General features: G+C 25.1%; 1 pseudogene; it reads left to right on the forward strand.

The window, feature by feature from the left end:
- Window positions 1–6,862: 6,862 nt before the first annotated feature.
- Window positions 6,863–9,002, forward strand: LOC106763753 (annotated as a pseudogene).
- The last annotated feature ends 226 nt before the right edge of the window (window positions 9,003–9,228 follow it).

Consider the following 9,228-nt stretch of genomic DNA (forward strand, 5'->3'; position numbering starts at 1 on the left):
TTAGTTAATTTGTTATTATTTATTATTTTTTATTTATATTTGAGATTAATTTATATTTTTTCTATTATAAATAGATTATTCAATGTGTATATTCAATACAAGGAGAATAATCTCTAAATAATTTTTACTGTATTCAACATGTATCAGAGTCTAAGGTTAAAAAATGTTTGTTGTCCTGTCCATTATAATCATTGTCGTCATTAAAATTGTCGACACCGCCATTAAAGTCGTCACTGTTGCTATTGTTGTCATCGGACCATCATTTTCTATTGATGACCATAGTTTTGCTAGTCTCGGCTGAATAACCACAATATCGTCGATATCGCTACAATTGGAGTCCAAACACACTTTCATGCGCTAATCATAATTCGATTCTACTATACTTTCTAATCACTCGTTACAGCACATGTGTCATTGTCTCTAATGTTGACCACCTTTCGTTGGACTTACCGCAACCTCCTCTCTCTGGATCTGATGATTTGGTTGTGTTAATTCAACATTTTTCAGATTTTAAATTTTTATTTTGATTTTTAAATATCTAAAACTATCAGACATATCATAGTTATTGTCTTAATATATTAAGGTTTTAACTACTAAGATATAAATTTTAGACACATTTTTCATCTAAATTGGAAAAGAAATCGACGGTGTTGTATAAGTCATTATAGAGCTATTTTCCCTTTTATTCTTAGGGAGGGATTATGGTAAAAAAACTTTATCAAGTTTGCATGAGTTTGCTTTATTAGGGTTTTTTTTATTCGTCGTAAGAATCGAAAAACCATTATTATAGCTTTCGTGATGATAAAATTTTCACTACGAATTTTTTGTGATGGTTGTTGAAGTCGTCGCAGTATCTCAAATCAGTATTGAATTTGTGATGTCATTTTGATAGGTCTTCTTCAATGAGATTATTGTGACAAATATTACATTATCACTGTTCTCATAAAACAATTAACTAATTCTGCTGTAAATAATTTTCATTACTGAAAACTAATCAAAATATAAGGACATGCAATTTCCTTTGTCATTAGTAAAGTGTAATGTGTACGTGGATTGTTGTTGAAAATTCCAATTGCTGTTCATAAAACACTACAAAAACCGTTTTTGTTATTTTTTAAAAAATATAAGATTAATATCAATTAAAACTAAAATAGATATTCAAATAGTTTGAATATTGAAAGAACATGTTTTTTATTTATTATAAACGGTTTTAAAAAAGATAAATGTTAAAATTTTATATGAAATTTATATAAATTTAAATTTTCACTATCTAATAATTTAATTTTAAGAAAATGTTTTTTTTTTAAAAAATGCATTTTCTATATATTCTCTTTGTAATCTCTCAAACTTTCTAAATCTATTCTTGAACATACCCTATTCCATTAAAATTAAAATTAAAGTAATTTTTTCCTTTCCTACGATCATTTCTTGCTTTTTTTTCTTCTGCTCTTGTGTCTTTGTCGTAGAATATTATGGGGTTTTATGACTTTAGTTAAATGCTCTCATTGATTTAGGTTTTGATCATCACATTTTTTTTCCAGTTAGATGGTATAACTTACAATTAGAGTCGTTGTTGTTTCGATAGCAAACATCTATTGGGTGACGAAAATTAACTAAAGTACATTTGTTTTTCAATTAGATGTCTGAAATTAACATAATGCTATTTAGAATTGAGTATAACATTCCCTTGAATTGGAGATAGGTGGAGTTAAGACAAATTTGAACATGTGGAAATTGATGTAAGGGTTTAAAGTTGTCAAATTTGGATTTATATTAATTCTGTTTTGATATTTTAAATATGTTAACGTGGGTAATTATTTTGGATGTTCTTATTTTTTTTTTTAATTTGATATGTTTAAAAGGTAAGTGATATTTTTTTTTGTTTGAGTGTTATTTGATATATTTAAAAAGTAAGTGATATATTTTTTTTTGTTTGAGTGTTATCGTTCAAGCATTATGATGATGATTACTTAAGTAACACTAGTTTTAATACAAGAAAGGATGTGTTTAAAACAAGATAAGAACTATATTTCTATGGAACTTCCAACAAACATTGAGTTAATGTTATAAAAGGAGTTATTCTAGATATTAATAATATATCACGAGTCCATATATTTTAAATTAAATTAGGTGTTATTTTTTATTAAGTTTATTTAAAAATATTTCTATCAATGCATTAAAAATGAGAAAAATCATGTATAGAAAGAAAATATAATATAACATGTTTTTTTTTCAACTCTTTATATATAGAAAATAAGATAATAAATAAAATAGTTTGTCCAACAAACAACAAATATTTCGATCATAATAAGAAATTTTGTTATAATAAACTTTAATTCATGGTTCTGAAATTATATTAAAAATTGAATTTTAAGTTTAATTCAATCTCATAAAATAACTTATAAAATGATGTTTTCATTCATTTATATACTCAAAACTGGCATTATTATTGATGTAGAATTTTTATAAACTTATTCCTAATTTTTCTTAAGTTTTTATCTTTCATTATCTCATGTTTTCTACTTTTCATTTTTCAAAGTTTGTCTTTCATTATCTATGGTTTTCTACATTTTCTTTCATTTTCCATTTCTCAATTGCTCAAAGCTAAACATGTTATTTATGATTTTTTTCACCTTGTTGTCTTCTATTACTTTAGCTTTTTATGTTTATCTTATGTGTATTCATTGATGTAGCCTAATATATATTATAACATAATTTGAATCTTGTTTCTAATTTTTTTATTAACAATAAAAAATATATTAGTAAATAAATATGACGTTCCATCCAAAATATTTATATATACAATAAAGTATAAATAATAAGTACAATAATATAATTTATACTCTCCTAATACAACGTTTCAATACATGAAAAAATTTATAATATATCAAAATCACGACTTTACATTATATTATATGTTTTTGTATATTGTTTCAGTGAATATTAATTTGGGCCTCTACTCGCTTCAAATATTGTCGTTGGTTTCAACTTTTTCCTTTCCCGATTCATTTTTTTTTCTTTCTTATTTTAGTATATATAAGGCTGAATCAGTTGAGTTGATTTTATAATGTACTGGGCTTTCCCTAATTTTGTGTGTTTGAAAGTTCTATCTAGTAAATTTCTAATTACAGTCTCCTTTTTGCTATACACAACAACTTAGGTTTCTTTTATTTAAAATTATAGAACTACCATTAAATTTCCGTCTTCTCTTCTGCACTCACGCATTCCCATGTACTAAACACACTTGGTTTAGTTCGCAATGCTTTAAAATTAAGTTTGTTTCTCGCATTCATTAAAATAATTTTCACACCTTCAACATTCTTCTTTCTTTCTTTTTTTAGTAAATTTTGTACATAAATGTTATTGTTCATATTTCGGAGAGTACTTTTTTGTCGTATATTTTGATTTTTATGCTTAAAGAAAAAAAAACTCTCCGACCAGAATGTAAGAAAAAAAAAACACTCTTCAAATATTTTTCTTTTTATTTATAATGTACTTTCTAATATATATATATATATATATATATATATATATATATATATATATATATATATTTAACAGTATGTAAATTACTTTCTAGAATATTATTTTGGTTCCCATGTTCTAGAAGACATCTTTTCAAAATGTAAAAAAAAAATTAATCTTTTTCTCCACAAATTTCTTCAAAACATTACCATTTTACAATTTTTTATGTCATCACTGCATTTTAAATTTAGTAGAAAAAAGAAAAATGTAAAAGTTAAAAATGTCAATAGAAAAATATACATATAAAATTAGAAATGACATTCGTAGTATAATAATAATTCTACTACTACTAATTAATAATAATAATAATAATAATAATAATAATAAGGTCAAATATGTTTTTGGTCCATTAACTTTAAGTGAAAATTAGAATTAGTCTCTCTTTAAAACTTTGACCTAATTTAGTTCCGTAACTTTAAAAATGTATGAATTGAGTCCTTTTAACTAAATTTTGTTAGATTTATTTGATGTTTCAAGCACGTTTCATGATAGCATTTGGATCGTTTACACTGTTTGACACATTTTTGCTTCAATGTTAACTGATAAATGCGTTTGAAACATCAAATAAAATTAACAAAATTTAGTTAAAAGAACTAAATTAATAAATTTCTAAAACTGGAGGACTAAATTAGGCCAAAGTTTTAAAGAATGACTAATCTAATTTTCACTGAAATTAATCACCAAAAACATATTTAACCCATAATAATAATAATAATAATAATAATAATAATAATAATGATAATAATAATAATAAAAATAATAATATACAACTACCCTAACTTAACCGACCTTTCAATGGTTGTGTAGACGTATGGTTTGTTTATGTGTCCCAATCAACTTATGAAGATATATAGAGTTAAAATTTATGAGATATGTGGAAAAAATTATAAGAGTAAATTTGTTTTGGATTTAGAAATCAGTATTTTTATCGAAAGAAATAACTACCAACAGTGTTTATTTATCTTTAATTATTAAAAATACTAATAAACTATAATTGGATTAAACCTGAATAAATGTGAAAAGAAGAGAGATATTGTATTGTAGATAATTTTGGTGACTTTTTGCATGCTGAATTTAAAGTAGCTTTGGATGTAATTTATCAATAAAGATGCGATGGAAATTGTCGGACACATTTGCAAAAGATTACGTGGAAAAGTTACCTAATTCTTGTCATCAAGCATAGAATGCAAATAAAATTATTTGTATCCAATAGAAAGAACACGCAACAAATTTTGTTTCATTAATTATCATTATCAGTGCAGATCGAATGATTGGTCGTGTTCCGCCGACGAATATAGACAATTGCAAACATCATCATAAACTCGATAATCACAATAACCATTATAAACTTATCATCAACTACAACAACACCTAACAAAAAATAAATAAATTAGTATTTCAAAAGTTATAAATCATATCAGAATTGTTTCTAATCTATAATACATGATGGGCCTTTTTCATAAACAAGATTAATTTATATGAAAAATTAATATTATTTTTAATATAAAATTTGAGGTAATGAATTTATACATTTTTTAATAAAATATTTATTCTTTCTGAGTCAAGTAAACTAGGATCATGTGGTTTCATGGTGACGACAGTATCTAGGTCTCATCTTTTACACTATTCAATTTTATTGTTTTACTTAATATTAAACTTAAAATTCACACTAATACTTCTAACAATAAAATATTTAACATTATTTTAAGTTGCAAAAGATATTTATATTGTAAATAAATGACATAAATATAAAAAAATAACTAAAAAATATGACATATAATTTTAATAATGATTATTATATATAATGAACTTAATTTTACGCAAGTTACTAATAAATTTTAACAAAATAATATCATATTAAAAATAAAATTTAAAATATATTTATAAATTTATAAATATTAAAATATCAATTTGGATTAAATCACATATTTATGAAATTTAAAAGTACTATCCAAATTTAACCGCAATTATCTATTTTATTAAATTTAATTTATCAGATATTACTCAATGTAATTTATCAAATATTATTCATTACACAATCCAATTTAATATAGATAAGTAACACAAACTCTTAATATTATAAATTACAATTTAGAAGAATATCTAATAATGTATAACATTATCTGATCCACTGTGCTAGTTTGTAGTGGAGGACTAAGTTAAAGGATCTTATCCACTACTTAATATAGGTCAATGAATGCAATAAAAATACAATATTTGGAAAGAATTCTAATTAAAACACACCCATTTAAGACTGATTATGTGCCTGAATGGTATGAAAAGATTATTTCAATTTTATAAGTAACTATTTTATGATAATTACTTTTTAAAATTATAGTTTTTAACTATAATTTTTAAATTTTTGTCATGATCATAAAAGACTTTATTATACAATATAATATTTACAGTTAAATATATTTTTAGTTAAAAATTATTTAAGTTCCAAATTTTGATATATTTTAATCATTAATTTTAAGAAATGAATGGATCTAATTTTTTAAATTTAATTATTTAACTTTTTCTATGATAAATACTATTTGAGGTTAGCATTGATAAATAACAGAAATATAAATTGAAACACCGTTTAATATGTAAAAAGCTTAACATTGTTGAATTAAAAAAGTTATTTTTCATTCACTTTTAATGTTTGAAACAAAAATGTATCAAAATTCAGAATAAACACAGATTTTTTAAGCTTAGAGAATAAAAATATATTTAGTATTAACACTTTAATAGTTTCCTAAAGCAAAATTTATCTGTGAGAAAATAATAACTTTAAATAATTCATCCCAAAAATATACTTTCAGTCAAAATCCTTTCTGAAGAAAATATGTTTATTATACTTAATCTCAGAGTTAAAACGAAAACTATTTTAAATACACATTGGAGGGTTATTCATTAAATTAAAATGCATGTTATTTATTTTTTAAAAAGTATTTCAAGGAGTTTATATAACTAATTTTGATATTTAATTAAGATATATTTACAAAGATTATTAGCGCCACTAAACTTTCAAACATTGAATCATTAAAATGCAATTCCACATCACCAAAACAATCCTTGTTTGTTGTTTTGGATATATATATATATATATATAGGGTTTGCTAATTTATGTAAAGTGATTTTTCAGTTGGTACATTTTAGTAAAGTGTACCAAATTTTAGGTTACAAAAATATCTCTATTTAAAAAAAAAATACTTTAAGTATAAGAGTACTTTAGTAATTTTAAAATTTAATTTAAATAAAAAATAAAAAAAGTTAGTTATTCATTAATTGTTTTTTAAAATAAAAAATAAAAAGAAAAGTAGTTATTCAGAATAATATTGAAAATATATATACAAGAGAGTTTACTTGTCATCGAGCAGGTGTTGCTAAGCGAAAAAAAATTACTGAAGTAGAAAAACAAAGGAAAAGAAAAAGGTCAAGATGTAATTGTAGTGCAAAATTGTTGATATCTAAAAGAACATTTGGCTTCGAGGAAAAATGGATGGTTACATGTTTCGAAAACTCTCATAATCATGCATTACTAGATGAGAAAGAAATTCGATTTCTTCCAGCTTATCGTGATATCCCTATTAATGATCAAGCTCGTATATTATTATTGTCGATTGCTTGGTAAGTCTCATTATGAGAGTGCTTGAAGTGGAGAAAGGAATAGAGGCAGGACATCTACCATTTTTAGACAAAGATATTAGAAATTTTATTCAATCTCAAAGTAGCCTTGGTAAAGAGAATGACGCTTCAGATGTTCTCAAATTATGCAAAGGTTTGAAAGACAAAGATGATGCTTTCCAATATGATTTTACTTTGGATGAAAGTAACAAATTAGAGCATATTATTTGGGTATTTGGTGATTCGATACGAGTATATGAAGTTTTTGGGGATGTGGTTGTCTTTGATACTACGTATCGGATTAATCGTTATGATATGCCTCTTGGACTATGGGTTGGAGTTGATAATCATGGAAATTCTATTTTTTTTGGCTGTGTTCTATTAAGAGATGAGAAAATACCTTCCTTCACATGGGCTTTAAAGGTAGGTTGTAATTATTTGTTGTTATTTTTGTTTCTTAAATATTAACTTTTTTATTTTCATAATTTTTATTATTTGTTATATTGTTAGAGTTTTGTACACATTGTCAAAAGAAAATGTCCACAAACAATTCTAACCAATCAAGACCATGCACTTAAAGAAGCTGTTTCAACGGAATTGCCAAATACAAAACATGCTTTTTGCATACGGCATATTGCAACAAAGTTGCCAATTTGGTTTTCTTCCCTTTTGGGTACAAAATATGACGACTTCAAAACTGAGTTTTATAGGCTATATAATTTAGAATGTGCAAGTGATTTTGAACAAAATGGGATTTGATGGTTGGACGCTTTCATGTAAGTAATAACACACACATTGAGGCATTGTATTCTCATCGTCAATTTTGGGCCTTAGCCTATTTGAAAGAATTCTTTTTTGCTGGGATGACTACAACCGAATGTTCAGAATCTATAAACTCATATATTAAAAGATTCTTGGATGTTAAAACGAGTTTGGTGGACTTTGTGAATCAAGTAAGGATATATTTTTTTTGGTGCTACAAGTTTTTTTTTTCTTCCCTTTTTATAATTAACTTATAAGTTTTTCATATTTCCTTTTTTAAGGTTGGAGTTGCTGTGAACATTAGAAATCAAGCTGGAGAAGAGGCGAGAATGCGTCAAAAATATCATAATCCTCTAATGAAAACAAGTTTTCCAATCGAGGAACATGCTGCATCCATACTTACACCATATGCCTTTGAGTTGCTTCAACATGAGATTGAGTTGTCTACAAAATATTCCGCAGTTGTGATTGACAATGACTCTTACTCGGTGCGACATCATACCAAACTCGATGGAGGTCGTTTTGTAACTTGGATAAATGAAAAAAATTCAATTAATTGTTCTTGTAAAGAATTTGAATTTTCTGGGATAACATGTAGACATGTTATTTGAGTGTTGTTGAAGAACGATTATTTTAGTATTCCAGAAGAATATCTTCCTTCTCGATGGAGAAAAGAAAGCTCATTGATCCCACGATCAAGACACATAATCAACTCTAATGATAACTCTTCTGTTGAGTTTCGATCACTTGTGCAATGTTTAGAGGTTGAATCTTTAAAGACCAAAGATCGAGTTGAAGTACCTACTAAAGAGTTAAACAAAGTCATTCACTATTTAAAAAGTATGCCTGAAGTTCAAGAAAATTCAATTGATCTGAAACACGATGTTCTAAATGTTGATGAGTGTGATGTTGAAAATCTCATCACTTCTAAAACGAAAGGTCGTCCAAGAGGATCAAGGCCAAAAGGAGGAGTTGAAGCTGCAAAGAAGTTTCGTCGTTATCATTATCCTAACTGTAGTGGAACCGATCATGATTCACAAAATTGTCCAATCAAAAGAAAAAAAGACTCATTATTAGCTTCTCAATCATCTCCTAATAAATAATACATAAATGAAATATATATTTTTATCTTTTAAGTTTATTTTGCAATAACAGTGAACTAGCTTTTATTTTGTGTAATTTAGTCTTTTCTCTTAATAAGCTTTTTGTAACCTTAGTTAAATATAAATGATTTTTTTTTTCAATATGCTTGTTACTGGATGCACTTTTTTTTTCTTTACTATCTAAATGGAAACAAATGAAAAGGCTAAATAGTATATATTGTATTTA

Source organism: Vigna radiata, chromosome 6 (assembly GCF_000741045.1).
Source record: "Vigna radiata var. radiata cultivar VC1973A chromosome 6, Vradiata_ver6, whole genome shotgun sequence".
NCBI lineage: Eukaryota > Viridiplantae > Streptophyta > Magnoliopsida > Fabales > Fabaceae > Vigna > Vigna radiata.